The following is a 23,170-nucleotide window of genomic DNA, read 5'->3' as shown; positions in this document are numbered from 1 at the left end:
CTGCCCAAGGAAGCAGTTGAGGCTAGCTCATTGAATGTATTCAAGTCACAGATAGATTTTTAACCAATAAGGGAATTAAGGGTTACGGGGAGCGGGCGGGTAAGTGGAGCTGAGTCCACAGCCAGATCAGCCATGATCTTGTTAAATGGTGGAGCAGGCTCGAGGGGCTAGATGGCCTAATGTTCCTAATTCTTATGTAGGACACTGCTGTGAGCGACCGGGGAGAACAATCATCAAAAATTGTGGGTTTTTAAAATTTTCTTTGCACACTTTGCTTATTAGTTATAAAAATATTGGAGATGGGAAAAAAAAGCTGTGAGTCAAGAATCATTCAACTGGGTAACAAGAGTCTGTTCGCTTTGCTATTGATGTGGGAAGATGATGCGCGGTGAGGGTGGACATGCTGCGGGACCAATGGTTGGGCGGTTGTAGGCAGAACGTCAGGAATACATCCAACCAGAGTTGCCAACTCTAATGTTACATGTTACAAACACAGCTTAGAATTGTAACAAAGCATTTTAAATTGGGTCCAATATAGAATGCATTCGAAACTGGCGATCACAAAGTCTCAAATAATGTCTCATTTAATGAGGATAAACACGTGCAGAATAAGGGAAGAAATTGGTGTTATTGAGTGCAATTTAAACTCATTCAGAGCCGAGTCAATTATTGCTGTTGGCAAAAGCTCTAGAATTATAAAAAAAAAGCTGAATAATTTACATTAAATCTACAAGATGCATCCATCCTTATATCAACACGAAACTCATAAATACAAGGAGTTAATACTAGTGCATATTAGGGTTGGATTTTCAGCTCGCTTGCACCTTTGGTAGCGCCCCGGACAGGCGGTAAAGGGTGTTTCTAGGCATTATGGCGGGTGTTCCGCTTTAACGGCCCGGCAGGCAAATTCAGCTCATGGTTTGCGGCGGCGCAAAAGCTTATTGGTCCGCCCTCTAGTTTTACTGAGATCATGACGTCAATCGTCGTGCAACACTCCACTAGCGCCCCGGATGCAAAATTAGGCTCGTTGCCTCTTAACCGCCCACCCCAGGAAACGTCTGTAAAACCAGGCGTTCCCAGAGTGCAGCAGGCAGGTATCAGCGCTGTATTTAAATGGAGGGAGGAGGAGCCTACATCGCAGGTCACATTGACTGCAATGGTTGTGCACAGCATGCTGAGTGAAGCTCCGCCTTGAAAGCGACAGTTTTATCTGCCGTTACAGTGTCCTTACAACGTCAATGAGAAAATTTAGTGGGGGCATGACTAGTTTGCCAGCGTATCATGCTGCAGGCTATTGCCAGGTGGCGTCAAGCTAGAAGAAGGGATCTGGGCCACGTCGGTGCATGGATGAGAAGTCTGGGGAGGAGGGTTTACAGGCACCAACGCTCATACCTCCAGCTCTCTGATGGGCAGTGTGTGAAAAGGCTGTGCATCCAAAAGGAAGTGCTGATAGAGATATGCCATCTCCACCAGGCAGACCGATGCCTGGACTGCTCTGGAGGCAGTATTCAATACACCCATCAACAGGTTTCTGAATTCATTGAAGTGTGCTGCATGTTGCACAGCTTGGCCATCATAAGGGGCCAGGCATTGCCAGTGGGGATTGCAGATCCACCTCAGGAAGAGAAGGACGACAAAGAGGAGCCTGGCGAGGCCCCCATTGGATAGCTACACCATCCACAGGGGAGGCAGCATGGAGATGCCGTCGGACCAAGAGTCGCACTTCGCCAGCTCATAATGGACCGGTTCTGCTAAATGGAGGAAACTGAGGGATGGAGCCAATACTGGACACGTTATGTTCCCCCATAAAGGCACATCTCCAGTGAACGTTGGGATGAGACACAAGACACCAACGGCAAAGGATCAAACAGACATTTTATTGCAGCAAAGTAACAAAATCTCCCCTCACCAAAAGAAAACCAGACAATAGATAAGGTTATATTGCAGGGCAATAATGAAGTGCATTAAATCAAGGAAACTATTTTCAGGCGTAATCAACAAAAATCAGGGCATCTGCTCAACCTTGTCCTGCACATTATTCTGACTTATTTAATGCCGCGATTTTCGTCTGGGGCACAAAAAACTTCCTTGTGTAACACCTGATTTTGTGCCCCTGATCACGGAACCTCATTTCTTGCCAAATTATGCAGAGGAGGGCGCAAACTTTTTCCAGGCAGTATCAGGACCGCCCCGCTGCTATTACTGCCCCAAAATCTCAAAAGCCGAAAATTAAGCATTTATACTTTTTGGAGGCAATTGACAAGATTTGTTTTATGCTAATCCTGACATGCATATGTACTTATTTGAATTCTCATTGATGCACAACAAGCAAATGGATAGATGGGTCAAAGTTGTTGGCTAGCATCAGCAGATCAGAATTGATTAGAACAGCAGGACAGATGGTCAATGTGAATGACCTGGCAGCCATTTTATTGAGTTTGCTGCAGCCAGTGGGGCTAATTGTTATTTTAATGTGGCAGCATCTATCTTTAAAGTACAATTTACAACTGGCAGCAAAATTTAATTGAAAAGTAAAATCTCTTAAACAAGGTTTAAAAATTGGAAGAATTCCAGGAAAAATAATCAATTTTCTTTCATCTGTAGAAAAATTAAGCATGCATTTTCTATTGGCCTGCGTCATTGATACTGCAGGTGTTTCATGCTGATATGAATGGCATTCGAGCCTTATCTTTAAAATATGCTGAAGTTCCACATTCATCTTAATCACAATCACTTTTGTTTAAAAAAAACGGATGTAAAAACGACTGCATTTTAGTCAAACAATTCAACTGTACATATTTAAAAGAAATGTTCAAATTAAGTTTAATGAACTGGCACTCCACGGAAATTGTGGGCCCGAAATTCAGTACCGCTGGATAGCTGGTGCTCCCCCAACCTTTTTGTGGCCATCAGCGGCGAAATTTTTTCGTGGCTGGGCCACCCCATATTCAGCTCCAAAAGTGAACAAATGGGTTCCAGCGCTAATGAACCCTTCCGAGGTGGATTTTTCAGCAGTGTGGCTGTCTTAATTTGAGCGTTATCACCACTGAGAAATTCAGCATGCAGGTAAGGGTTTCCAATGAGCCAGTGGCTGCCAGGGTTTGCAGCAAGACCCTGAGGGGGGAAGGAGATTGGAAGGACGGCTGGTGTAAGAGGTGCAAGGAGAGCCAACAGGTTCACTGATATGGAGCTGGAGGACAGAAGAAGAATACTGTTTCCTGACGTGGGGAGATCTGGCAGACAGGCAGTGCATAATGCATGGAGGGAGATTGCAGGGGAGGTGTCAGGCACCTCCATATATGTGAGGACGCACCCTCCCAGGAGGGTGCTGGTCAGTCTGCACCCGGCCCCTTCCAGGGTGGCGATGGGTCGGCGCTTCCTAGCTTTGGGGCGACGGGGATCCTCCTCCTCCTCAGGTGGAACTGCTGCTTTGACCTCCAGTGGATGTCCCCTCATGATGGCCAAGTTGTGCAGCATGCAGCAGACCACGACGATTATGGAGACCCGTTGAGGAGAGTACTGCAAAATGCCACCAGAGCGGCCCAGGCACCGGAATCGTTGCTTAAGGATGTCTATGCTCTGCTCGTGATGCAACCTGGTGGCACAATGAGCGTCACTGTATGCATGCTCTGGCGCTGTGCTGGGGTTCCGCAGTGAAGTGAGCAGTCAAGTGGACAGGGGACATCGCTCGTCCCCAAGCAGCCAACCGCAATCCTGATTCGGGCCAGTGAAGACGGCAGTCACACTAGTCTGGCGCAGAATGAACAAATCATGGATGCTGCCTCCCTTGCCCTCTGCCTCTCTGCACGGTGCTGACTGCGACGCCTTCTCCTGCGTGTCACCCTGCTTCTGAGTGCGGTGTACCAGGTGTCGCCCTCCCAACACTCCTCCCATCCTCAAGGTGAACCCTGCCAAGCAGGTCTCTGCAGCCCACAGGCCTCCACTGAAGAGTCAGACCTGAAAGTTGTACAAAAGTACAGGGGTATGTGCAAACCTCTGAGCAGCACTCAGCAGCTTTAATGGAGCCAAAACAATTAATAAAATTATCTGAAAAGATAAATACTGCGCACGCTGGAAAATGAAATAAAAACAATAATCATTAATAAAACTATATCAAAAGATAAATACTGCGGATGCATGCTGGAAAATTAAATAAAAACAATAATAAATAATAAAACTTTTTACCTACCAAAGGGCCCCAGCGGTGTTGTGTTCGAGCACCGCATCGAAAACCTCGCGGGGGCAATGCCAGGAAAAGTGCATTTCCTCGTGAATTTCGCTGTGGCAAACGCTGCAGAGCTCACCATTGGAAACCGTCCTTTACAGCGACTTCACCGCGCCATTTCCGGTGGAAGTGAACACTGCTGAAATCCCCCGCGAGCTGAATATGGCACGGGGAGCGAAAAGTACCTGACCGCGACGATCGATTTTTTTCGGTAACCGGCATTTCGGGCCCTGTGTGTCTGATCAGCTAATGAGTTTCTAGCAGTTTAGCAGCATTTTTAGGAACAGCATGCATTTGGTAAGTATCAGTTTAGCTCAGTTGGTGACATTCACTCTGAGTTAGAAGGTTGTGAGTTCCACTTCTACTCCAGGACTTGAGCACATTTCTCAAATCAAATCGCACGGGGTAGCCTTGAGGAGGAATTCATAGAATGCATAAGGGATTGTTTCTTAGAACAGTATGTTACAGAACCTACAAGGGAGCAAGCTATCTTAGATCTGGTCCTGTGTAATGAGACAGGAATAATAAACGATCTCCTAGTAAAAGATCCTCTCGGAATGAGTGATCACAGTATGGTTGAATTTGTAATACAGATTGAGGGTGAGGAAGTAGTGTCTCAAACGAGCGTACTATGCTTAAACAAAGGGGACTATAGTGGGATGAGGGCAGAGTTGGCTAAAGTAGACTGGGAACACAGACTAAACGGTGGCACAATTGAGGAACAGTGGAGGACTTTTAAGGAGCTCTTTCAAAGTGCTCAACAAAAATATATTCCAGTGAAAAAGAAGGGCGGTAAGAGAAGCGATAACCAACCATGGATAACCAAGGAAATAAAGGAGATTATCAAATTAAAAACCAATGCATATAAGGTGGCCAAGGTTATTGGGAAACTAGAAGATTGGGAAAATTTTAAACGACAGCAAAGAATGACTAAGAAAGCAATAAAGAAAGGAAAGATAGATTACGAAAGTAAACTTGCGCAAAACATAAAAACAGATAGTAAAAGCTTTTACCGATATATAAAACGGAAAAGAGTGACTAAAGTAAATGTTGGTCCCTTAGAAGATGAGAAGGGAGATTTAATAATGGGAAATGTGGAAATGGCTGAGACCTTAAACAATTATTTTGCTTCGGTCTTCACAGTGGAAGACACAATAACCATGCCAAAAATTGCTGGTCACGGGAATGTGGGAAGGGAGGACCTTGAGATAATCACTATCACTAGGGAGGTAGTGCTGGGCAGGCTAATGGGACTCAAGGTAGACAAGTCCCCTGGTCCTGAAGAAATGCATCCCAGGGTATTAAAAGAGATGGCGGAAGTTATAGCAGATGCATTCGTTATAATCTACCAAAATTCTCTGGACTCTGGGGAGGTACCAGCAGATTGGAAAGCAGCTAATGTAACGCCTCTGTTTAAAAAAGGGGGCAGACAAAAGGCAGGTAACTATAGGCCGGTTAGTTTAACATCTGTAGTGGGGAAAATGCTTGAAGCTATCATTAAGGAAGAAATAGCGGGACATCTAGATAGGAATAGTGCAATCAAGCAGACGCAACATGGATTCATGAAGGGGAAATCATGTTTAACTAATTTACTGGAATTCTTTGAGGATATAACGAGCATGGTGGATAGAGGTGTACCGATGGATGTGATGTATTTAGATTTCCAAAAGGCGTTCGATAAGGTGCCACACAAAAGGTTACTGCAGAAGATAAAGGTATGTGGAGTCAGAGGAAATGTATTAGCATGGATCGAGAATTGGCTGGCTAACAGAAAGCAGAGAGTCGGGATAAATGGATCCTTTTCGGGTTGGAAATCGGTGGTTAGTGGTGTGCCACAGGGATCGGTGCTGGGAGCACAATTGTTTACAATATATATAGGTGACCTGGAAGAGGGGACAGAGTGTAGTGTAACACAATTTGCAGATGACACAAAGATTAGTGGGAAAGCGGGTTGTGTAGAGGACACAGAGAGGCTGCAAAGAGATTTAGATAGGTTAAGCGAATGGGCGAAGGTTTGGCAGATGGAATACAATGTCGGAAAATGTGAGGTCATCCACCTTGGGAAAAGAAACAGTAAAAGGGAATATTATTTGAATGGGGAGAAATTACAACATGCTGCGGTGCAGAGGGACCTGGGGTCCTTGTGCATGAATCCCAAAAAGTTAGTTTGCAGGTGCAGCAGGTAATCAGGAAGGCGAATGGAATGTTGGCCTTCATTGCGAGAGGGATGGAGTACAAAAGCAGGGAGGTCCTGCTGCAACTGTACAGGGTATTGGTGAGGCTGCACCTGGAGTACTGTGTGCAGTTTTGGTCACCTTACTTAAGGAAGGATATACTAGCTTTGGAGGGGGTACAGAGATGATTCACTAGGCTGATTCCAGAGATGAGGGGGTTACCTTATGATGATAGATTGAGTAGACTGGATCTTTACTCGTTGGAGTTCAGAAGGATGAAGGGTGATCATATAGAAACATTTAAAATAATGAAAGGGATAGACAAGATAGAGGCAGAGAGGTTGTTTCCACTGGTCGGGGAGACTAGAACTAGGGGGCACAGCCTGAAAATACGGGGGAGCCAATTTAAAACCGTTGAGAAGGAATTTCTTCTCCCAGAGGGTTGTGAATCTGTGGAATTCTCTGCCCAAGGAAGCAGTTGAGGCTAGCTCATTGAATGTATTCAAATCACAGATAGATAGATTTTTAACCAATAAGGGAATTAAGGGTTATGGGGAGCGGGCGGGTAAGTGGAGCTGAGTCCACGGCCAGATCAGCCATGATCTTGTTGAATGGCGGAGCAGGCTCGAGGGGCTAGATGGCCTACTCCTGTTCCTAATTCTTATGTTCTTATGTTCTTATTTCTGATACCGAGTGCTGAACTGAAATACAGGGTAAGTTCTGCATTATTAGAGGTGCTGTCTTTTGAATGAGACATGAAACAGAGTCTATTTGTGGAGGCAGATTTGGAAGCTCTCAAGGCACTATTGAAAGAGGAGAATAATGTTCCTGATGTCCTGGCCTACATTCCTCACTTAACCAACACCATCAAAAAAAAACAGATTAAGAGGCCATTCTTTCATATGGGTCCAGAAATTCCGGCCTTCCCGGGTACGTACAGAGCGTGTACGGACCTGGGAAGGCATCGCAAAATCCGGTTTTCAGCGCACAATGCGCATGCGCTGAAAACCAGCTTTTCCGATCTGTCAAGCATATCGGGAGCGAGGATATTTGCAAGGGCAAAATTGCGATATTTATCCATATCTTGCCCAGCAAATGTCCTCAAAACTCTTGCGCCTGATAAAAGCAGGCACATAGAATACTTTTACAGGCGGAAGAGTTTTAAAACACACTTAAAACATTAAAAAATAAAATTTAAAAAACACATTTTTTTAAACCCTGCCCACTACGTAAAATTTATTTTAAATCATAATTAAAAAAACTTTTTAAAAACTCAGAAAAAAAAAATTCTCTCAGATATTTATTAACTTTAATTTCAATTAATTTTAATTATGAAATGTGTTTTTTATTTTTTATTATTGTTATTGTGTTTGTTTTTTTTCTCAATTATTAGCAATGAGAACTCATAGATACGGAGTTCCCATTGGTATTAATTAAGAATACTTTACCTGATTGGTTGAGTAGTCACACGTGACTGCATCTTCTGCATGGGAACCTGAAGGATGGGAGCGTGCTTCACAGCGTGGGAAGAGAAGGCCTCCCCACCGGAATCCCACACTCCTCCGGGATCACCAGGTACTTCGTAAAAATTCTCCGGTCGGAGGCGTTCATCCGAAAGAAGCCTTTGACCGGAATTTCAGCGCCATTATGTTTAGGGCATCGTGATGTACGCAAGCTTTTTGCCATGGTTACCTACATAATAAATGACTGTTTCAAAAGTAATGCACTGGTAGTGAAGAGCTTTGTCACATCCTCAGAAAGTAAGATGCGATATATGTGCAATTATTTTCTTTACTTAACTAGATTAATTAAACTTTTCTGAGCAGGAAAGTTCCACTTAATTTTGCACCTAACCTGCACAAAGATGTTACTTAGCATTATTTCTGAAAAAGTAGTGAAGACTTGATGAAGATTAGTTCCATTTGTATGCGTTTGTTCCTGATACTTAAGTTATTCCAAAATACAAACACCTTGTTAGATTGAACCCATAGGCTAGAACCCCCACTTTTGTAATTATCTCCCAAAACTGGGCATTATTTCCAGCGTGGGTGGTAAAAAAGGGTTTTCAGATCGCTGGCTTCTCGCCCATTCTCAAAACACCTAGTTTACATTTTTGAAAATGGGCGTTACCGCGAGCGATGTCAAATGGGCTGCAGCATTAAATTTTTCTGACCTTCTGCCGTAAAGTGTGGCCGTCCTCAGCAATGGCATGGCAATGCTCAATTCCCGCGATTCTGGAGGTCAAGGATCACTCACCATGACATGCGCAGAAGAGGAGACAGAGAGAGAGGGAGCTCAGAGGAACTGAAGGTGTGTCTGGATGTAGCTTGATGCTTTGGGAGGAAGGAGGAAGACTTTAGAGCTTCACGGCAAGTCGGCAAACAAAAAATAGCTGTTACGAGCCACATATTTGAATATGCCCTATAATGGAGGGAGAGGAGAAAGCATCACAGCACGCATTGGAGACTGACGCTGGAGAGAGCAGTGAGGTGGGAGAGGAGCACATTGGAGGCCGCAAAAGAGCCGGGAGGTTCTTAGACGAGGCAAATGCCTCCCTCCTGCAGGAGGTCGAGTTACACTGGGGTGATTTGACACAGGGAGGGCGTGGGAAGCCCACCCCAAAGGCCTACCAGAGGATATGGACCAAGATAGCAGAGGTGGTCTCGTCGGCGACCAACGAGGTGCGTGAGAACAACCAATGCCGCAAACGATGGAATGACCTTGTGGGAGTAAGTATTACATTGATTTACATGTACTTATGTATTTATATAATTTGATTTGTAACAGTCATGAGTGACTATTAGCAGATATGAGGACTTGCACTTTTACCGGGAACGTTTTACTCAAAGCCTGCGGTCATGGTGTACATCATTTGGTAAACAATGATAATAATCATAATAATCATGATTACATCTGTCGGTTATGCGTTGTATCAATCTCTGTGACAGTACCTAGCAATGATATCATGCAATGATCTCATGCCATGTCGTCATGGTAACTTTTACAGAAGAAACTATCGACGATGAGGACCGTGCAGAGGCGAGCGGGTGGGGGTGCCACCAGTCCCCAGTGACATCACTGAGATGGAGGAGCGAGTGCTCGCACTCATGGGGAAGCACCCCCGGATAGCCAGGGACACATCTGCAGACCCTGAAGTGATGCCACGTGAGTAAAGCTTACACCATTGCGTGATCTAAAGTCAATAGATGCCACACCAACTCATATCCGAACAATCATATGTGATAGATGAGTTCTAAAAGTGTCATAGAAATAATGCTGGCCTAATGAAAATCATTGCAATGCACAATGTGTTGATGGTCATCAAATGTGATGTCTGCGATGATTTTGAGAGTAGTGGTGCTTTTGTCGTGCATATGTTGTGTGTAGCACTGGACTCACCTTGTCACTCTAGCACTCCCTTCTCCTCTAATAACCTCATTTGTGTCTTGCAGCTCAGCCAGCTGCGCGGCCCCAGGCAAGGCCACAGAGGCGAGAAGGCGGGGGCGTGGGGCAGGAGTCGGCGGACGATCCTACTACATCTGTTGTTGAGGAGCTCTGATTGTTGCCCGTCAATCCGCTGGGTCTGTTCTCGACGGATGAGAGTGCGGACTTCGAAAACCTGCATTGCCACGCTCCAGAACCCATTCCACCCCAAGAACATCTAGTGGTCCTCTGGTCATTCCCGCCTACACTCTGGAAGTGCTGGCCCCAAGCATCTCTCCACAGGGCACCCCATTTGTCCCCAGGACGGCACCGACCCTGCAGAGGCCTCGTGGACGTGGCAGATCTGATCCATGAGCGCGACATGACAGCAGAGAGATGGTACAATTGTCCAGAAGGACTGTAGACATTGGTGACCAGCTCATCGAGGCATTGGGGGGCATATCCTGACAGCTGGCCATCATGACCGAGTACATTCCGCGCATGGCGGAGTCCCTGAATACGATAGCCAGGAACACTGCTGCCACAGGCCTCCCAGTGGTCCCCGAGTGTGGCACTCCACCCCTAGGTTCCGCCCCACCACTGCGAATGACAGATGAGAGCAAGGACCAAGATCCTGCTTCTGCATCAGAGAATGTTTCCCCCTTGGAACCTCTGCTCCCGTACCCATGCAACCATTGCATCTGCCTTCATCCCCCCCAATGAGGCACCGCCTGAGGAGCTCCTCGGCCAGGCGCCGTGGAGCGAGATGGAGAAGGGGTAGAGATGGGGAGAAGGAGAGGGGAGAAGGAAAGTGAGGTGCATGTGCACAGGTGATGGCTGTGTTGTTTCTCCATCTGGGTGTATGCAATTTGTTGCAATGTATTGGGGCTGGGGACCACGCTCCTGCTTTGCCTTTGTATTCTGTGTTGGTGGACATGTTGAATATGTGATTTTATGTCAATGGTGGAAAAAGTTGTGTGTGGGCGGGGGTTGGGTGTTATTGGCTGTGATACTTATGATTTCAGACCAAGGTTGCTATTAAACTTTTGTTATTGCGCATTAGTGAAGACAAACGTAGGTCCCTTGCAGTCGGATTCGGGTGAATTTATAATGGGGAACAAAGAAATGGCAGACCAACTGAACAAGTACTTCGGTTCTGTCTTCACAAAGGAAGACACAAATAACCTTCCAGATGTACTAGGGGACCGAGGGACTAACGAGAAGGAGGAACTGAAGGATATCCTTATTAGGCGGGAAATTATGTTAGGGAAATTGACGGGATTGAAGGCCGATAAATCCCCAGGGCCTGATAGTCTACATCCCAGAGTACTTACGGAAGTGGCCCTAGAAATAGTGGATGCATTGGTGCTAATTTTCCAGCAGTCTATCGACTCTGGATCAGTTCCTATGGACTGGAGGGTAGCTAATGTAACACCACTTTTTAAAAAAGGAGGGAGAGAAAATGGGTAATTATAGACCGGTTAGCCTGACATCTGTAGTGGGGAAAATATTGGAATCAATCATTAAGGATGAAATAGCAGCACATTTGGAAAGCAGTGATAGGATTGGTCCAAGTCAGCATGGATTTATGAAAGGGAAAACATGCTTGACAAATCTTCTGGAATTTTTTGAGGATGTAATGAGTAGAGTGGGAAAGGGAGAATCACTGGATGTGGTGTATTTGGACTTTGAAAAGGCTTTTGACAAGGTCCCACACAAGAGATTTGTGTGCAAACTCAAAGCACATTGTATTGGGGGTAATGTACTGACGTGGATAGAGAACTGGTTGGCAGATAGGAAGCAGAGAGTCGGGATAAACGGGTCCTTTTCAGAATGGCAGGCAGTGACTAGTGGAGTGCCGCAGGGCTTAGTGCTGGGACCCCAGCTCTTTACAATATATATTAATGATTTAGATGATGGAATTGAGTGTAATATCTCCAAATTTGCAGATGACACTAAACTGGGTGGCAGTGTGAGCTGTGAGGAGGACGCTAAGAGGCTGCAGGGTGACTTGGACAGGTTAGACGAGTGGGTAAATACATGGCAGATGCAGTATAATGTGGATAAATGTGAGGTTATCCACTTTGGGGGCAAAAACACGAAGGTAGAATATTATCTGAATGGCGGCAGAATAGGAAATGGGGAGGTGCAACGAGACCTGGGGGTCATGGTTCATCAGTCACTGAAAGTGGGCATGCAGGTACAGCAGGCGGTGAAGAAGGCAAATGGAATGTTGGCCTTCATAGCTAGGGGATTTGAATACAGGGAGGTCTTACTGCAGTTGTACAGGGCCTTAGTGAGGCCTCACCTGGAATATTGTGTTCAGTTTTGGTCTCCTAATCTGAGGAAGGACGTTCTTGCTATTGAGGGAGTGCAGCGAAGGTTCAGCAGACTGATTCCAGGGATGGCTGGACTGTCATATGAGGAGAAACTGGATCAACTGGGCCTTTATTCACTGGAGTTTAGAAGGATGAGAGAGGATCTCATAGAAACGTATAAGATTCTGACGGGACTGGACAGGTTAGATGCGGGAAGAATGTTCCCAATGTTGGGGAAGTCCAGAATCAGGGGACATAGTCTTAGGATAAGGAGTAGGCCATTTAGGACTGAGATGAAGAGAAACTTCTTCACTCAGAGAGTTGTTAACCTATGGAGTTCCCTGCTGCAGAGAGTTGTTGATGCCAGTTCATTGGATATATTCAAGAGGGAGTTAGATATGGCCCTTACGGCTAAGGGGATCAAGGGAGAGAAAGCAGGAAAGGGGTACTGAGGGAATGATCAGCCATGATCTTATTGAATGGCTGTGCAGACTCGAAGGGCCGAATGACCTACTCCTACACCTATTTTCTATGTTTCTATAATCTTATTGCACATTGCCTCAGATAGCTGGACAATTACACACTGGTGATTCCTTACCATGAAAGGGTTAAATACAACTTAACATCAATCAACGTAAACTTTAACTGGCATCAAGGTGATGGGCATCATTGATGTCTGAGCTGCACACACGCAGCAGTGTGTCAGCATTGTCACTCACATCAGCGTTCTTTCAGGCAAATCTGTCCGATATCAGCTCCTCACGTAAGAGTAGGATTTAACAAATGCCAACCATACCGCTGGCGTTCATCCCGGTTAGTTCCACTTTTTGTGGGTGGTTTTTTGAGCGGGCGATATTCTGGGCGATGTGTGTGCGAGGTAGTGAAATTGACGGTGGGCGAACTCCATGGCCGCTAGTTTGGGTAAATATGCTCTTTACGACAAAAAACAGTCGCCGGGCATTAATACTGAATCTCGGCGTTAATTCCGTAATGCTGGACGATAATATGGGCGTTGAATTCGTCCATTCTGCTGATTCTGCCCATAAGTGGGCAGGCGGTAATATTTTTTCTCGCCGTTAAGCCCAATGGGAAAATAACGCTCAGCGATAAGTCTCCTGAAAAAGCCTCTCAGTTTCCATTTTGTGCCAAAATGGACGATATATGGTCGTTATACGTCATTTCACCGGTAAAATGGGCGTTAAGTGGGCGTTAAGCATGCAAAAAAAGTGAAGGTTCTAGCCCCTGCTCTTTTCACTTTTGCTGACTTGCAGCAGCACAGAGTGGGAAACTTGAGAGTTTGGTAAGTGGGAGAGTGCTAAGGGCTAATCTCTTTTAAACCATTTGGAGGCTGGTGTTAATTGCTAGTGGCAATTGCTAGTAGCTTCTAATTAAGATTAACAGTTAAATATTTAGAATTCTTTCAGGCTTAGTGATGCAGTCCAATCCAAAACTAGGGTCCTAAATCTAAACAAAGGAAACTACGAAGGTATGAGGAATGAATTGGCTATGATAGATTGGGAAGACAAAAGGAAAAGTGGCCCAACAATAGCTAACAAAAGAAATTAAGATAGTATTGGACCCAAAGATGAGCCATAAAAAGTTGCCAGAAAAAGTAGCAAGCCTGAAGATTAGGAGCAGTTTAGAATTCATCAAAAAAGGACTGAGATTAAGAGGGGAAAAATAGAGTATTAGAAGAAACTCGCAAGGAACATAAAAACCGACTGCAAAAGTTTCTACAAGTATGTAAAATGAAAGAGATTAGTGAAGACAAATGTAGGTCCTTTACAGTCAAACGGGAGAATTTATAATGGGGAACAAGGAAATGGTAGAACAATTAAATAAATACTTTGGTTCTGTTTTCACGGAAGAGGACACAAATAACGTGTGAAGAGGACAGAAATGCTAAGGAACCAAAGGTCTAATGAGCAAGAGGAATTAAAGAAAATTATTTAGTAAGAAAATAGTGCTGGAGAAACTAATGGAACTGAAAACCGATAAATCCCCAGGGCCTGATGATCTGCATCCCAGAGCACTAAAACAGGTAGCCATGGAATAGTAGATGCATTGGTTGTCATCTTCCAAAATTCTATAGATTGTGGAACAGTTCCTGCAGATCGGAGGGTGGCAAATGTAACCCCACTATTAAATTTTTTTTTAAAAGGGAAGAGAGAAAACGGGGAACAACAGACGGTTAGCCTAACATTAATAGTAGGGAAAATGCTCGTCTATTATAAAAGATGTGATAACAGGACACTTAAAAAAAAATATCAATGGGATTAGACAAAATCAATATGGATTTATGAAAGGAAAATTGTGTTTGTCAAACCTACTGGAGTTTTTTGAGGATGTAACTGATAGAATAGATAACGGCAAACCAGTGGATGTAGTTTATTTGGATTTTCAGAAGGCCTTTGTTAAATTCCCACATGAGGTTAGTGTGTAAAATTAAAACACATAGGACTGGGGGGTAATGTACTGGCATGGATTGAAAATTGGTTAACTGACAAGAAACTGAGAGTAGGAATAAACGTTTTTTTTTCGGGTGGCGGGAAGTGACTAGTGGTGTACCACAGGGATCAGTGCTTGAGCCCCAGCTATTCACAAAATATATATATAAATGATTTGGATGAGGGAACGAAATGTAATATTTTTAAGTTTGCTGACGATACAAAACTAGGTGGGGTTGTGAGGATGCAGCAAAGACGCTGCAAGGCGATTTAGATAGGTTGAATGAGTGGGCAAACACATGGCAGATGCAGTATAACATGGATAAATGTGAATTATCCATTTTGGTAAGAAACCCATAAAGACAAAGTATTATTTAAATGGTGATAGCTTGGGGAATGTCGATGTACAAAGGGACCTGGGGTGTCATTGAAAGCAAACATGCAGGTGCAGCAAGCAGTTAGGAAGGCAAATGGTATGTTTGCCTTCATTGCAAGAGGATTTGAGTACAGGAGCAAGGATGTCTTACTACAGTTATACAGGGCCTTGGTGAAACATAGAAAATAGGTACAGGAGCAGGCCATTCGGCCCTTTGAGCCTGCACCGCCATTCAATATGATCATGGCTGATCATGTAACCTCAGTACCCCACCCCCGCTTTCTCTCCATACCCCCTGATCCCTTTAGTCATAAGGGATACATCTAACTCCCTCCTGAATATGTCCAACGAACTGGACTCAACAACTTTCTGTGGCAGAGAATTCCACAGGTTCACAACTCTCTGGGTGAAAAAGTTTCTCCTCATCTCAGTCCTATATGGCTTGCCCCTTATCTTTAGACTGTGATCCCTGGTTCTGGACTTCCCCAACATCGGAAACATTCTACCTGCATCTAACCTGTCCAGTCCCGTCAGAATGTTATAAATTTCTATGAGATCCCCTCTCATTCTTCTAAATTCCAGTGAGTATAAGCCTAGCCGATCCAGTCCTTCCTTATATGTCACTCCTGCCATCCCGGGAATCACTCTGGTGAACCTTCGCTGCACTCCCTCAATAGCAAGCACATCCTTCCTCAGATTAGGAGACCAAAGATGCACACAATACTCAACACCTGGAGTATTGTGTGCAGTTTTGGTCTCCTTACCTAAGAAAGGATATATTTGCCATAGAGGGAATGCAGCGAAGGTTCACCAGACTGATTCCTGGGATGGCAGGACTGTCGTATCAGGAGCGATTGGGTTGACTAGCCCTGTATCCACGAGTTTAGAAGAATGAGAGGGGATCTCATTGAAATGTATAAAATTCTGACTGGGTTGGACAGACTGGATGTGGGGAGGCTGTTTTCCCTGGCTGGGAAGTCTAGAACAAGGGGGTCACAGTCTCGGGATACAGGGTAGGAAATTTAGGACTGAGAAGAGGAGAAATTTCTTCAGAAGGTGGTGAACCTGAGGAATTCTCTACCACAGAAGGCTGTGGAGGCCAAGTCACTGAATATATTTAAGAAGGAGATAGATGGATTTCTAGACACAAGGCATCAAGGGGTATGGGGAGAAAGCGGGAATATGATGTTGAGATAGAGGATCAGCCATGATCTTACTGAATGGCGGCGCAGGCTCGAAGGGCCAAATGGCCTACTATTGCTCCTATTTTCTATGTTTCTGTAGGTCACAAGAATAAATTCAGTTGATATGCAGGTAGTAATTCTCTCTTTCTGCAATTACAAAATTGAAACTTTTAATCACTTCTTTTGATGTGGTTGTCAGTTCATGTACCTAACATGTAGTGTCTGACTCATCTCTTATTGATTTTGATGTTGACTCATTTGGCTGTTCCATGGCTTCTAGCTTAATTGCTGGCAAAAAAACTTTTCCTGTATTGAGCAACAATAATCTCAGTTAGCCCTCACAGTATCAAATGACCATTGCAACTTCAAAATACATGTTGCTTTGTATAATCTGCAAGAAATTATGTAATGTTAAATGCTGAATTAGAGCAATGTTAGGTATCATATTACATTTCTCTTGGGAGAATACTGGGAGCCATTCATTTGTACTGTAAGAAGGACTAGTATTAGAGATTCGTAGCGGATAGGAATCATGTATGTATAGATTCAATACTAGCCATTGACCAATTAATCTTACCCATAATCCCATAATTCTCTCTGCAGAAATGAGCATGGTGGAGACTGTTCAAAGGCAATCAAAACAGCTTTTGACTGAACTCAGACAGACAAATGCTGCGAGAGATGGTTAATATAAAGGAGCAGTAAAATGCAAAGTAGAAATTAGAGGTTGTCTAAAAAACTAATAGTTAGTATAAAGAAACATAATCTAAAGTAGAAATTAGAGTTCATTTAACAAAACTCGTATTTGAAAGATTAAGATGAGACAGTTTGAAAGAGGCCCCTTGGTATAACTTGGAGCTTGGTGCAAGAGAGGTAAGATAACATTCCAATGTGCAAAGGTGATCCCTGGACACAGTAAGGTTTGTGGAAAAATACTGGGGACAGGTGTGGTCAGGATACCTTTACTTTGAGTGACAAGGGTTTTTGACCATTGGAACCAATTATGAAGGGTGATTTTGTTGAAAACCATATATGGACACTGGCTAAACAAACTTTTGATAAGAAATGGTTTAATTCTTCAATATTCAAGAAATAGCTTTACACAGGGACTGCAGAAAGACCACGAACAGATCAGACATGACATCTCCTTGTGTCCGGAAAGTCCCAGGATAAAGACTGCGAAGACATCTCGTTAAATCTCAGCTGCTGTTAAGTATATTATGTTGTGAGCTTAATAAATCTTGATCTATTGCTCGAACATACCGACTGCTGCCTAATTAGTGTCTTGTCCAAGAACCTTAAGTTCTATAGTACTATGCTCTGGGCATGCAGACGACGTGGCCTGCCCAACAGAGTTGATCGAGTGTGGTCAGTTCTTCAATATTGGCCTGAGTGAGAATGCTGACGCTAGTGCACCTATCCTGTCAATGGATTTGCAGGATCTTGCGTCGTCCACATGTCCAATACGAGACTCCCAAAACAAGCACTTTACTCGGAGCTCCGACACGGCAAGCGAGCCCCAGGTGGGTAGAGGAAATACTTCAAGGACATCCTCAAAGCCTCCTTGGAAAAAGTGCAACATTCCCATCGACACCTGGAATCCCTGGCCCAAGACTGCACAAAGTGGAGGAAAAGCATCCGGGAAGGCGCTGAACACCTAGAGTCTCTACGTCAAGAGCAAGCTAAAGCCAAGCATAAACAGCGGAAGAAGCGCAATGCATCCCACCCACCCGTTCCTTCAACCACCGTCTGGCCTACCTTTAACAGAGACTGTAGGTCCAACAAAGGATTTATCAGCCAGATGAGAACTTATTTTTAGTGTGGAAGCAAGTCTTCCTTGACTCCGAGGGACTGTCTAAGAAAGAAACTATGCTCTGAATGAAAGTAGTAATTTTCATGGTGCAGAAAAGTTGCTAGTTTCTTCAAAGGGTTATTATGACACACTAAGACTAAACCTCGCAAATAATTCAAATTACCAAATCAATGAAGCAAAGAGTAGGAGTAAATGGGTACTTTTCAGAATGGCAGGCAGTGACTAGTGGGGTACCGCAAGGTTCTGTGCTGGGGCCCCAGCTGTTTACATTGTACATTAATGATTTAGACGAGGGGATTAAATGTAGTATCTCCAAATTTGCGGATGACATTAAGTTGGGTGGCAGTGTGAGCTGCGAGGAGGATGCTATGAGGCTGCAGAGTGACTTGGATAGGTTAGGTGAGTGGGCAAATGCGTGGCAGATGAAATATAATGTGGATAAATGTGAGGTTATCCACTTTGGTCGTAAAAACAGAGAGACAGACTATTATCTGAATGGTGACAGATTAGGAAGGGGGAAGGTGCAGCGAGACCTGGGTGTCATGGTACATCAGTCATTGAAGGTTGGCATGCAGGTACAGCAGGCGGTTAAGAAAGCAAATGGCATGTTGGCCTTCATAGCGAGGGGATTTGAGTACAGGGGCAGGGAGGTGTTGCTACAGTTGTATAGGGCCTTGGTGAGGCCACACCTGGAGTATTGTGTACAGTTTTGGTCTCCTAACTTGAGGAAGGACGTTCTTGCTATTGAGGGAGTGCAGCGAAGATTCACCAGACTGATTCCCGGGATGGTGGGACTGACCTATCAAGAAAGACTGGATCAACTGGGCTTGTATTCACTGGAGTTCAGAAGAGTGAGAGGGGACCTCATAGAAACGTTTAAAATTCTGACGGGTTTGGACAGGTTGGATGCAGGAAGAATGTTCCCAATGTTGGGGAAGTCCAGAACCAGGGGTCACAGTCTAAGGATAAGGGGTAAGCCATTTAGGACCGAGATGAGGAGAAACTTCTTCACCCAGAGAGTGGTGAACCTGTGGAATTCTCTACCACAGAAAATAGTTGAGGCCAATTCACTAAATATATTCAAAAGGGAGTTAGATGAAGTCCTTACTACTCGGGGGATCAAGGGGTATGGCGAGAAAGCAGGAAGGGGGTACTGAAGTTTCATGTTCAGCCATGAACTCATTGAATGGCGGTGCAGGCTAGAAGGGCTGAATGGCCTGCTCCTGCACCTATTTTCTATGTTTCTAACTGCAGGAAAATACTTTAATCAAATAAGGAAGCATGTTTGGTCAGATAATTCCACTTGATGTAATGATTCAGACTATAAGAAAAGATTATGTCGGTGGTATATTTGCTCACAGCAGAAACTCATTATGACATAATCAGTGCCTTTTGGAAGAAGTTGGATAAATAGTGAATCCAACCTACTAAACAAAAATAAGCAAAAGCTATTGTGGACATCAGTTAATTGCTTCTCTTTAACTACATTAAGATGGATATACTATACACCAGTTAATAGGCATGCTATTAATGGTTGCATTGATTTAAAAGAAATGCTTGCTTATTTTTCACAGTTAGGTTTTGTTAAGAAGAGCTTGCTAAAGGGATTTTTTTTTGCTTTCCATAGGAATATCTCCATAAACATGACTCATTTTGATGTATTTAAAATGCTTCTCAGCTGATTATTTTTCATTTTTATATGAACAGATATCAGCAAATTAAATGGAATCACTGAGACAGAGCTGTGGGGGTTTGTGATGTTTATACTGTGAAAGAGATGTTTGTGAATAGGATATGAAGAGGTAATTAGATTAATATAAGGAGGGGTTCATCAGGCCAAGTATAATACAAAGAGAGATTTATCAAGCCAAGTAGAGCATGTAGAAGGATAATCGGACCCGGGACAGTGCACACAGAGCTTATCGGGCACGGGATAGTGCATACAGGGCTTATCGGGCACGGGATAGTGCATACAGGGCTTATCGGGCCCAGCACAACACCTGGGGAGCACCTCAAACCTAGTGCAGTACATGGAGGCTATAACTGGCCCAGTACACTGACGGGCTTATCAGGCCTTGTGCAATAGGTGGAGGCTTTATCAGGCTTGGTACACTATGTGGAGGCACGAGGAGCTGCTTCTATTGTTACAATCCATCAAATAAGGTGTTATCGAACGATGCAGACATATAGACAGATCCATGTTTTACGATTTAATTGTGAGGACTCCTGATTTACTGTTTTTTCTGGATAATTTTTGAGATCTATAAACCATTCATTTCACTGGCTTTGATTTGGATGAGGTATCAGGCTGTAATCCAACTTTACAACAGATGTATTGACACAGACATCGATAATTTAGCAAATAATCTTTTCAGGCCACACTAAAAAAGCATTTTGTGGATAGGACAAATTTTATGCTCAGATCTTAGCTCTATAAAATATCCTGCCTATAGGATTGTATATTTAGTTGCTAAGGATATAAACCCGAGACATACAGCAAGAATGACTGTGCTATGATAATATACCACAGCTGAAAAACAACTCTTTCACAGGCAGGCAGTGGAACTACTTTCATAAATGGATTAAAATCTTCATAAAATTTTTGAAAGATCAATGTCATATGTTCTGAAGAGATAAGCATTCATTTGTTAATCTCATCGACAATTATTTCTAGCCCAGAATATCTCAAATGGGGCTGCTGGGTTGTTCCAGAGTCAAGCTAGAACTATTGGCAGTGCATTTGCCCAACAGGAGTCCTTGCAATCTTTGATCCACTAATGCCAGAGCAAGCCCTAGACCCTTGACTCAAACATCACTCAAATAAATGCTTCTGTTCATGGACAGTGACTGGCTTAAATTGCTGGAAGGGATACAACATGTTATAGAAGCTACAGGTCACTAAAGTTGGTTTTGCACTCCTCCGAATGAAGATGAGGACCAAGGGTTTCTGCTTTGGGCATAATCGGCGATCTGGGTGCAAATTGGGCTAGTTGTAAGAATGTTCTTTTTGGTCATGTTTCATCTCAAAAACTAGTTTCCACATCGTCCAATGCAAAATGTTCCACCAGCGCAATCGGGGAGCATTTTAGAATGTAATGTTTTTTTAAAAAAATGTTTGCATTAAAAAATATTCAGTTATATATTTAAGAGTGGTAACCTTGTGCAGTTTGACTGATACAGCTGAAAATGGGTTTATCTCAAAAATAAACATTTTTAATCTGTGTTTAGTTGACCACCTGTGATTAACCCGATTTTAAATGACTTTTTTTAAAAAAACCTATACAGAACCATTTTCTAGTTACATTGGGGTGCCGTAGTCAGTTTCTTAATAAATTAAAAAAAATCTCCTAAAGCTTTTAAAATGTGCCCATTAATGTCCTTGAGCCTAAAAAAAGCACTTAATTTTCAGAGCCGCCTCGAAGTCCCACAAATGGGCGGGAATTAGTGGAAACTCACAATGGCGATTGATTTGATCTGTGGCGTGGCCAGTATTGTGGGCGGGGCTGGCTTCTAGCGCAATGTTATTGAAACTAGCGCAAAAGATTGCGGAAACTCTATTTGTGCTGGATGTAATTTACGCCTAAACTTCCTTAATCTTTTGCACGGGTTTATGTGCTTTCGGGAAAATTGTGCTGGAGACAAAACACCACAACCTAGCAGAAACTCCAGGTCTCCAGAAAGCTTGTCATCAGTTCTGAGTCAATTTTAAATGCAAGTGAACAACTGAAGGGAGTGTCGTAACTGGAGACAAATTCTAAAAAGCTATGTAGAATTTCCGGCCTTCTCTGAAGGAAGGTGTGGGGGAGCTCGGAAGATACAGGCAAGAATGAAAGGAAACCCAATGAAAAGGCATAGGGGAGAACTTCAACTTATGGCTACCCGTTTTGTGACTGTACAATGGGCATTAGGCTTCCAAATTTGTCATGCTTGATCTGGACCGGAAGAACGCCAGATGTCATATTGGCTAGGGCAACTTTTAGCTATCCAGGACGCTCACTGAAACATGCATTGTGCTCCTTAAACATGCAATTTGGGGTCCCCCGAATGCAGAATTCAGCTACAAATGGGTGGAGCTTGGGTCACACATGCTTTGCTTGGTTGTACCGGACCCTGAGTGGCCTTATCAACTGTCCTTTTAAAGGGACTGCAAGAGGCTGTTCACAAAGTCCAAGAAATGATCAGTTTTTTTGTGGGCCATGGGGAAGCAAGCGTTTGAAGATCCCCCTCCACGCCCCCCTCACCTTAGATCCATTCTGCTGGCTGGCTCCGCGTGAGATCCATCCGATTTCCCGCCTTCCCCAACCGGCAAGTTCCAGCAGGATACTCATTTGGCAACATTTAAATGAAGCCTACAGCAGTTGCTTTGCCGATCTCCCGCCCATTTTAGATTCCCACCCCCCCCCGCCCCCCTCCCATGAGTCTGTAGACAAGTAACCGAAAAGCCAGCATCCGATTCCCTTGTTTGATGGCTGTGGAGGTGATGCTTCATGAGGTGGTAGCAAGGAGGGGTGCTTTCTGTTTACAGTCCATAGTTCCATCCCCACAAGGGAAAATTGTAGCATGCCTCTGAGGTGAAGCCAAGTTTGTACAGTGTATGCGAGTGCCCTATGCTACATAGTAGCTACGTGTCCTTGCAGCAAATGACACAGCCGTGCATTTTAACTCTCTGCGGATAGGGTGGGAGGAGGCTTGTGTGAAGCATAAACACCAGCATATACCTGTTGCACTGAATGGCCGGTTTCTGTACTGTAAACCATTCACATGTCTTAATTATGCCATTAGGGCTCATCTGGCCCAGCTTCCTTTGCAAGAGGAGCTGTTACCAGCGCTAATTTGCTGCCAAAGGAGGTAGTTGCACCTATGCTGTAGGTATTTAAAAAAATTGATTCATGGGATGCCAACAAGGCATTTATTGCCCATCCCGAATTGTCCTGGTGGTGAGCCGCCATCTTGAACCACTGCAGTCTGTGTTGTGAAGGTACTCCCGCAGGATTTTGTTGCAGCGGTTTGGTACAACGGAGTGGCTTGCTCGGCAATTAAGAGTCAACCACATTGCTGTGGGTCTGGAGTCACATGTAGGCCAGACCGGGGAAGGATGGCAGATTTCCTTCCCTAAAGAACATTAGTGAACCAGATGGGTTTTTAACGACAATCCCGTAGTTTCATGGGACCCAAATTTCCCCAGAAGTTGCTCTGTTTTTTTTTGGAGC

The 23,170-nt window shown here is 44.1% G+C and overlaps 1 protein-coding gene across 3 annotated transcripts in view; it reads right to left on the bottom strand.

Annotated features, from left to right (window-relative positions):
* LOC139277581 (disks large-associated protein 4-like) overlaps positions 1-22,279 on the bottom strand; it is a 487,044-nt gene extending 464,765 nt beyond the window's left edge. For all 3 annotated transcript variants that reach the window (XM_070896251.1, XM_070896249.1, XM_070896250.1), the window contains exon 1: positions 22,202-22,279. The gene's annotated coding sequence lies outside the window, so the exon portion shown is untranslated. The remainder of the gene's footprint in view (positions 1-22,201) is intronic.
* Positions 22,280-23,170: the final 891 nt, after the last annotated feature.

Source organism: Pristiophorus japonicus, chromosome 12 (genome assembly GCF_044704955.1).
Source record: "Pristiophorus japonicus isolate sPriJap1 chromosome 12, sPriJap1.hap1, whole genome shotgun sequence".
Taxonomy (NCBI): Eukaryota; Metazoa; Chordata; class Chondrichthyes; family Pristiophoridae; genus Pristiophorus; species Pristiophorus japonicus.
This window is presented reverse-complemented; position numbering and strand designations above follow the sequence as displayed.